The sequence below is a fragment of the Ailuropoda melanoleuca genome, chromosome 1 (genome assembly GCF_002007445.2).
Source record: "Ailuropoda melanoleuca isolate Jingjing chromosome 1, ASM200744v2, whole genome shotgun sequence".
Classification (NCBI taxonomy): Eukaryota; Metazoa; Chordata; class Mammalia; order Carnivora; family Ursidae; genus Ailuropoda; species Ailuropoda melanoleuca.
The window spans coordinates 96,975,271-96,985,653 of NC_048218.1; positions in this window are offsets into that span (position 1 = coordinate 96,975,271).

The window sequence follows — 10,383 nt, forward strand, 5'->3', positions numbered from 1 at the left end:
AAATAACCAAATGGAAATTTTAGAACTGAATAAATACAATTTTTAAAATAAAAATAATCACTGGTTAGGCTCAACAGTGGAACAGAGATGATTAAGAAAGGACTCAGTGAATTTGAAGATACAGCAACAGAAACTGAGGGAAGAATAGTGCTCTGGGGACTCTAGAACAATTATTAATAGATCTAATATTTATGCTTTTGGAGTTCCATAAGGGGAGGACAAAGAGATGGGAGCAGAAAAAAATAGAGAAATATTTGAAAACTCCTGAAGTTTGGTCAAAAACATCATTTATAGAACCAAAAACCTAAGTGAATCCCAAACAGAGTAAAGTCAAAGAAAATTACCCACAGAAGCATCATGATTAAACTATTGAAAACTAAAGAGAAAGAAAAAAAATCATGTTAGCAGCTGAGCAAAAGTGACAAGAAACTTTACAGGAATATTCATTGCAGCCATATTCATAATAGCCCAAACTTGAAAACAATACAGATAATATCCAACAGGACAATAGCCAAATGAATCGTGTTTATTCAGTGGGGTACTTTACACCCCTCAAAAATCAAACTACCATTACACTGAATAACATTGAGGGAATTTCAAATACATTATACTAAGCACTCAAAGCCAGAAACAAAAGATCACATTTTTTATTATTCCATTTTTTTTTTTTTTAAATAAGAGACAGGTAGTATAAGCTGTAGAGATAAAAATCAGAATGTGTTTGCGTCTGGGTCAGAGGGCTGGCAAGAGAAGGGAAATATTTGGAAACAGCAAGGGGAAACATGCTGAGGTGACGGGAAGTCCTATATATTTATGTAGTTGTTGAGTTACAGAAAACTAAACTATGCCAAAATTCCTGAAAACGAACACTTAAGGCCTGTCATTTTGTTATATGATAATTATACACGGATGCAAAACTAAGGGAACGGACTGTGTCAGCTTCGCCACAGCGGTATTTTGTCCGTTCTTCCAGCAGCGTACGAAGGCCCTATTTCTCCGTGTCTTCGTCGACATTTGATGTTGTTGGATCTAAATATTTTTAAAGCATATAGTATATAGTGACATCTCATTTGGCTTTTTAATGCTTGCATTTCCCAGATGCACTGATTAGCTGCCGCTGCTAAACGCATTTCAGTGGCTCTGACTGGTATTGTTCGTCCTCCTTCGCAGAGACAGTCTGTTCAGTAGCCCCCGCTCCAGCACGCACACTTTTTTTTTTTTAACCATTAGATATGACTTTTTTTGCTGATTTGCAAGAGCCTTTTTATATCCTTGGTATAAGTACTTCATCAAATGTATGTTCTGTGAATATTTTCTACCAGCCTCTGATTTGCCTGATCGCTTTGTTAATGGGAACTTTTGATAAACAGAGGACTTACTTTGCTAACGTATTTTTTTCTTTTATGAGTATTGCTTTTTGTCTTATGTCTCTGAAATCTTTGCCGTCCCCAAGGTCTCCAAGATGTCTTCTGTGTTTGAGTGGCTTTAACATTGGATGCTTTAAATGTAGACCATAATAAATCCATAATCAATTTTTATATGATGGGGCTAGGAATTGAAGTTTTTTTCTCTGATGGACATCCTGTTATTCCTAAAATATTTGTTGGGAAAAAACCTTTCTTTCCCATTGTATTGCTTTGGAGTCAATTAACCATACGTTTGGAGCTATTTCTGGCCTCTCAATTCAGTTCTATTGACTATGTATGGCCTCTTATGCCAATACCTCACTGATTTGGTTACGGTAGCAGGATACTGAGTCCTGAAGACATGTGATATAAGTCCTCCACCTTTCTTTTTTTTTTTTTTTTACAGATTATTGTAGCTATTTTAGGCCTTTTTCACTGTATATGCATTTTAGAATTAACTTGCAAATTTCATTTTTTAAAAAACTTACTTTCATTGGGATTCTACTGAATCTGTATATACATTTAACAAGTGCAAATTGTGAAAAAAATATTAAAACTTCCAATGCATGAACATGGTGTATTTCTCAATGTATTACTAGAATCCTTTAATATATTCCAGAGATGTTTTGAAATTTTTAGAAACTAGGCCTTACACCTATTTGGTTAGATTCATCCCTAATTTTGTTGGTTTCTTCAGTGTTTTTAAAACAGAATTTTAAAATTTTATTTTCCAGTTGTTTCCTGCTTATCTACCATCTATCTATCTAGCTATTTATCAATTAATCCATTCGATTTTTGTCTGGACTATGTCTGCTACGGCTTCACCAAATTAACTTCTGTTTTTAATCTTTAGTGGTTTTGGTAGAATGTTTTTCTGTATAAATAATCATGCTGCCAGTGAATAAAAAGAACACTAATTCTTTTTTTCTATTTTTCTAACTGTTATGTTTTTCTTGACTTATTTTACTGGCTAGAACCTCCTTTAAAATGTCAAAGATGAGGCCATTGGTGCTTGACTAATCCATCTCAGGGGAAAGTATTCAATATTTTGTTATTATAATATCTCTGTAGGTTTTTGTTGGATGCTCATTATGAGACGTAGGCTGTTATTTTTTTATTTCTTTTTTTTTCTTCAGAATTTCTAAAAAGGATGAGTGTTGTATTTTATAAGAGTATTTAAAAATCTATTGAGATGTCAAATTTTTGGTTTGATTTCTCTCCTTTATAAGGTGAATTGCATTGACTGATTTTCAAATGATAATTCAAACTTGCATTCTGTGATATACCACAATTAATCAAGTTGTATTATATATTTTGTATATTTCTAGATTCTATTTCCTAAAATTTTGTTAATAATTTTTGCTTTTATGTTCATGAGGGATATTGGTCTGTGATATATTTTCTTTTACTGCCATTGCCAAGTTTTATTCTGTAGATTAATTTGACTTCATGAAATGAATTGGGTAGTGGTATTTCTTCCTCTGTGTTCTGGAATAATTTTATCAAAATTAATATTATTTTTTCTTCAATGCTAGATAGTATTAATCAAATAAGTATTTGAAACTTTAATTTTCTGCATGGGATGATTTATGGTAATGATTTTAATTTACATTTTAGATAATAGGGTTTTTTGATTATGTTATCTTCTGTCTGATTTTAGTCCTAAGTTGTTGAATTTATTGGTATAAAGTTGCTCATAATATCACCTAATTATCCTTTTGAAATGTGCAGTGGAATCCTCTCCCCATTCGTGATGTTGATAATTTGCATTTTCTTTTTTCTTGTTAAATCTCACCAGACATTAAAGCACTTAATGATCTTTCCAAATAAACAACTTTTGGCCTTGTTAATTTGCTCTATAATTGGCTTGTTTTTTATTTCATTGATTTCTACTCATATCTTTATGATTTTCTGTATTCAACTTACTTTGGGTTTAATTTGTTTGTCTTTCTCTAGTTTTTTGTTATAAAGCTGGATCATTTGTGAGTCTTATCCAAGGGTTGCCTCTTTTAACATAGCTGATGATTTATTTTATTGCATTCAGACATAGTGTAGAAAATGACAATGAAGTCTAAAATTTTGCTTGCTTGTTTTTCCCACATCATGTAAAATCTTTTTCTCTTTCTTTCTTTCTTTCTTTCTTTCTTTCTTTCTTTCTTTTTCTTTCTTTCTTCTTTCTTTCTTCTTCCTTCCTTCCTTCCTTCCTTCCTTCCTTCTTTCCTTTCTTTCTCTCTCTCTCTCTCTCTTTCTTTTCTTTCTTTCTTTCTTTCTTCCTTCCTTCCTTCCTTCCTTCCTTCCTTCCTTCCTTCCTTCCTCCCTCCCTCCCTCCCTTTCTTTCTTTCTTTCTTTCTTTCTTTCTTTCTTTCTTTCTTTCTTTCTTTCTTTCTTTCTTTCTTTCTCTTTCTTTCCTCTTTCCCCGGTAGTTGACACAAGCTAGAATCCAACTGAGTTGGAGGCTGGCCCATATCTTTGGTCATATGGAGGTCACCTCTCAGACACTTCCTGTGATCCTGATAGTGTTTAAGCTGGAAGGCAGTTGGCAGTAGTTCCTCATGCTTTTGCTTTACATTTCACTTCATCTCTGGAAGTGACCAAAAATCCAAGCACCAAAATGATGTGATACTGTGAAGATTAAATAAATCTTTCCATTCCTATCTCTTTCTTGCATTCAATTACTCCATAAATTCCTGAGTTGGAAAGGATGAAAAATTCGGGAATTTAATGATGTTTTCTTGTGTTCAAGGCACTATTAGATTTCAGTCTGCCCTGTCTACAGTTATGAGTATCCTGATTCACCTGCACAAAGTCCTTTGTCCTATCGTAGACACACTTCTCAACCTAGCTACAACCTAAATGTGTTTTTTCTCACTTTTGCCACCACTAAACTAGAAAATTGTGCACTTTTCTGTAATTCAATTAACTAAGGCTTCTGTAATTAAGATCAACCATCTTCATTAGTACTCTAGAAAATATGACTGTATGGTTTGTTTGTTCATTCCACAGAGGCAAAAGTCTGTCACATTCTTCTCCATACTAAATAGCATTTGAAGTTCAAAGTTACCTTTACAAGTTAAAACCGGCAACTTGTTTTAATTAATTAATTTATTTATTTTTATTTTTTATTTTTTCAAAAGATTTAATTTATGTATTTGAGAGAGAGAGAAAAGAGAGAGAGAGAGCACAAGCAGGGGTGGAAGGGCAGATGGAGAAGAAACAAGCTCCCTGCCAAGCAGGGAGCCCAACATGGGGCTTGATCCAACCCTGGGATAATGACCTGAGCCAAAGACAGACACTAACCAACTGAGCCACCCAGGCTCCCCAATCATTTTTAAACATCACATTAATGCTTAACATAATCACAAAACTCTAACTTTTCTGTATTCTATTATCAAGTTCTGTGGCCTCTAAGTAGAAATATTGCTGTGTGCACATATTGGGACAAATGTCTGAAACAAATATAACTCAGGTTTATATAAAACTTTTTGTTTATTTGAATTTTTTCCATTGAAGAACTGAATCAAATATTTTCAAAAGCCAGTTTTATTATCATTAACACTTAAAATGGTGTATGCTTTCTTGTTAGTAACTATATTTTTTAAGAGTATAAGTCCACGTTACCAATATCATTTGGTCTCAGTTCAAAAAACCTCCAACAAAATAGTTTTACAAGAATTAATTTTTTAAGAAGTATTCTTGCATTTGATAGACACAAATGAAAAAACATTAGAAATAAACAATCATGTTTTGAACATCTAATTCAACTCAATGGAAATAAGAGGTCAATTTATATAATGGAATTCATTGTCATAAATGAAGTCGGGAAGATTCAAACATTGAAGTCATCTACAAGACTTAGAGATGCTCTCTTATGAATTTATATACACCAAATTATGTTAATTCAGTTTTAAACTGATACCTTTTACAGAAGAGATTATTTTAAACAGAGAACTGGAAACAACCGTACCTATGTCTTATTCCCTAACTTTACACTTTAAAAGTTAGAATTTGTCATCATAATTTCAATAAACAACAAAATATAATTTATAGTTAAAGTTATAAAACACAGCTAGTGATGTATTGAATTGAGGGTCATCAAGACTGGACATTACTTAAACTCAATTAAAATGGGTTTAATGAATGAACATTTGTTTTTCTTTCATGTAGTTTCATTCATGAGTTCTCAATATTTTTATTTAATATGGTGTTTGATATAATCCATAAAAGCTTATGAGTTATTCATGTAATAGTCCAAATATTCGCATTTTAGCAAGTGTAACAATTAGAAGATGTATAATAAGAAAGCTCGTCATTTCTGCATTCTCCCATCTTTACCCTCTCCTGCAACCATATGTCAAATATAAAATTTTACCACTCTGGTTTATATATATAATTCTGAGTACACACACAACATCATATATTCATTCTAGCTCAAATAGAGGCTTCTGGGGTATATTTTACTAGCTGGTTACAAGCTGTATTATTGTTTAAAGGTAGTCTTGTAAGTCTGAAACTTGTTATTTCTTTTTTAAAATATTCATTGTATATCTCTAAATAATGTATATATGAAATCTATTTCCTTTTATATCTCTAATTCATGTGCCTATATGTTATATACAGATGATATTTTTTAACATAATCACAAATACACATACTAACACACCATACAAATGTGTCTGTATTCACACAAATATACAAAATTTGGTTTTGTACTCAGAAATTCTCCTGGTCTTTCCTTTATGTATCTTACGTTATAGTCTTAAGATGGATGGTAGCTGAAGCTCCAGGCATAATACTGCAATTCCAAAACAAAGAATGGGAAGGCAAGGGACCAGCATGCCTGTCACTTTTATCAGGATAGAAAACAAAGCAAAACGAAAAGATAAATGTAGCACATTTCTGATTTCTTCCATCTAAGCCTGTAACAAATGGTAACGTACACATGTAAAAGAAGCAGAAAAAGTAAGCTGCTTCATGCTCCAGCTTCCGTTGTAGACATAGCAGGGGAGGTTGGGGGCATACATGTTTGTTTAGGCAAAGAAAATTGTCCTCCTCATCATCTTCCTATTTTGGAAAATTTGAGTAGTTCTTGCTTGTTATCAGACATGTCACAATTTCTCACCTAAAACACAGAATTAATAAATGAGAGTAACTGTCATCCAATTACCAGTTCAAATTTAAGTTTTTAAAGAACAGAGTATTGATTTTACAACGGTAATCCAATAAAATGTTTTAAAAACACAGTATTTTATGCCCAGACATGTTAAATACCTCACCCACTCCATAAAATTAATACATGGAAATCAACTGTGATTTAATTTTCATTCAATCTGCCTCTAAAGACTAGGGATCTGGAATACATACAGTTGAACATTTTGCAGATCATCATTGATTTAATGCATACAATTTGATCATTTATATCATCTTCATCAACAGGATTGTCGGATATTGATATGTGTTGGTTGTGATAATTTTAACTCAATGTGTGAATGCTGATGAATAAAAGCTTTTGACCATTTTTCTTCAAGTCAAAGGAAAAGCTATGTTCAGTGTTGGATTGGTTTTCATCTCTTAAATGTAAATTTATTTTAGTGATATCAGAAACTACCACCAATAGCAACAAATTGCACCTCAGATCCAACATCAAAAACACAGTAGCAATTAGAATTTGGATAAAGGTCTTCAGACACTCCTCCACTTGCATTTGCAATAGTAATCACAGTAATACTACCACTAATAATAATTATGAGTTTCTTTGCCTGCTTGCTTTGATAATGATTCTAGTTCAAAACATAACAGAGAGATTCAACTTTAACTTTTAACATTTTCAGAAGTTATCATATCTTCTCTATTACTAGAAGGTTTCTGAATTTGAGATCCATCTTTATATGTATTTGCATCACTTATCCTTTCTGGAGGTTCTCTAATGTATAGCATAAGTGAATTTATCTTATTCACACAATGTAATGATAAAGACTCTATGGTGATATGGGCTTTGTTGTTAAATTGCCATGTAGCATAAATAAACATTTACAAGAAAAATATTTATAACATTTGAGGTTTTTCTTTGGGGTGGTTCCAGGTTCAGTAAAATATTTTGGGGGTTGCTAGATTCTGGTAAGATGTGCTTTGTTTGTTGTGCTATGAGAGCAATGAGGAGAAAAAGAGTTAAAGAAAAATGTATTTTCTTTAAAAAATCGATCTTTCAAGGTAAGTTAAAAATTTACTTCAAAAAGGCAATGATTGGGTGTTTCTAGCTGACGGTGTCATAAACCTTAATGGGTAAAGAATCAGAGAAAAGGCACACCCAAGTAGCTATCTATAGTAGAATCGGCTAACTTTTCCTGTAAGTGGCCAGATGGTAAATATTTTCATCCCTGTTGGCCCTGTGGGCTCTGCCTTAATTACTTAACTCTGCCCTTGTGGTGCAAAAGCAGTTATTGACAATGGGTGGATTTACTTACAGAACAGGCTGAGGCCTGGGTGTGGCCCACGGACCACAGCTGGCCAGCTTCTGATGTAGATGATTTGCTTCCACCCCCTCCCTGAGTAGGTACTGACTGTTGGTTACACAGAAGAAGGGTCACGATGGACCCTGAAGCGCATCCTGGCTGTAGTAATGCTTCTTGATTCATTTAAAGCATCTAGGTTCCCCCTTAACTGCCTGAACTCATCTGTGCACCTGTTTCTCTTTACTATTGTTATTCACGTTGCCTTTTCAGAGGGAAATTTTCATTGAAAGAAAAAAGGAGGCATAACAGAACTTGAAAAGGCAGTCTTTCTCAAGGGTATTACATATGATATCACGGAGTCTGTCCTTCCTAATATACATTTTTCTATTTTCCATCTCTTTTCTGATTTTCCCATCTTAAACATTTTTCTCTTCCCGCAACTTTCAAGCTCTTTTAAATTTGCTGTACTTGAATATGTTTGCATTTTCTCTATTTTATCCTTTGATTATGCATTCATTTAACAGATATATTATCGTACCCCAAATATATAACAGTATTTTATACCAATCTGCAGTTGTGTATCACACTGATTCTCCACATCAGTATGCTTATTTAGATACAGGAACTAGCCCACCCTTATCTGCAGTTTCGCTTTCCCTGGGTTTTAGTTACCTGCTGTCAACCCAGTAACCCAGTCCAGAAGCAGATGATTCTCCCAGCTTCACACAAGAAGGTCAATAGTAGCCTACCACTACCTCCCAGTGCCTGCGTCCTTCCCCTCGCTCTCCCCACGTAGGCATTTTACCATCTCATATCATCAGGAGAAGGATGAGTACAGTACCATAAGATATTTTGGGACAGAAAGAGACCACGTGGACTAACTTTTATTACACTACATTGTTATGTTATTCTATTTTATCATTAGTTATTGTTATTAATCTCTTACTGAGCCTGATTTATAAATTAACCTTGATCATAGGTATGTAGATAGAGGGAAAAACAGTATGTATAGGGTTCATTACTATCCGTGGTTCCAGGCATGTACTCGGAGTCTTGGAATGTATTCTCTGTGGGTAAGGAAGGACTACTATATTTACTAAAAGTTGACATAATTTTTTTAAAAAAATTGAAGATTTTATTTATTTATTTGAGAGAGAGAGAGCACAAATGGGAAGTAGGGGCAGGGACCCCCCTCCCCCCATAGGGGCTCAATCCCAGGACCCTGAGATTATGACCTGAACCAAAGACAGTGGTTTAACTGACTGAGGCACCCAGGCACCCCCATAATTTTAAATTAATTCCATCCTTTGACATGATTTTGGAAAATATTCAACACTGGACTTTTAGTTATCAGGAGATAATATACCTGAATATACATAATTTAAAATCAATAAATACAAATGGTAAAGATATCTTGAAATTCATCTTTTTCATATTCCTAACTTTTTGAAAAGAAAGTAACAAAACTCAATGAGTTGTTTTCCATCAAGGTAGCAGATAGAATTAAAATTGTTACTCATTTTGTTAACACTAAGGCACTAATGTGTCCACATTTGTCAATATGGTGATTATTTTTGTTATTTGAAAAATTTGATTCTTCTCACATACAAATCTAAAACAACAGGAATTAATGAAGAAAAGAAAATGTGTGTTAAAATATAGTTCGGTTTCTATTTATATTAGCAATGGATATTGTCTTTCTTATCCAACTTTCATGTAATTTGCTATATTTTATCTGATTGTTCTCAAGACTAATATGATTTGTGAGTTGTTGGTGATAATAGAGGTTAACTATGTATGACCCCTCATTTCTAAGCCTTAATTCCTCATTTCAAAATTGCTTCCTCTGAGGTTTCTATTTCAAAGGAATGAAGAAATTTATTATCATTGAACAGACATTTTCAATGTCCTTAATCCTCAGTATGACACATAACTTTGTTGATCCTGTAGGATTTTTTCTGAGAAATTACTTTTTTTTTTTTCAAATGAGGAGTCAGACACAGTTAAAATTTCAGTGTATGGAAGTCCTCCTTGAGGCTTGAAGGATGCATGCAATTATGCTAATGGAACATCAAGTCCCTGTTGCTAAGAAAAAGCTGGATATCTCAAGTTGGAATAAGTTGACCTCTTCAGAATAAAAAATGAGGATTTTTTTCTCATATTTCCCAAAGTAATTAGCAAAGTTGGCAAATCTCATGAATTTGATTTAAACCAAATGATATGGTAAATTCTACTCCAATAAATCTTCATATACTCTTTAATAGAATAGAATATACTGCTTGCATGCTCCAGTGTGTAATAAAAAGGAGAGCCGCATATGGTGGCTCGTTGGGAATATTCCTTAGTGAGCGCCAATAATAGTCAACAGAGCGGGCAGGGATTATTTATTGCCGCAGCAAACATTTAGGGACTTGAAATATAAAGAATATGGAGCACATAGAGGGTTTGAAATCTATCTAGTGCTCCATTCTATTATCTTCTTTATAAAACATTGTCAGTTCATTATGCTAACAGGGTAGAAGTTACCA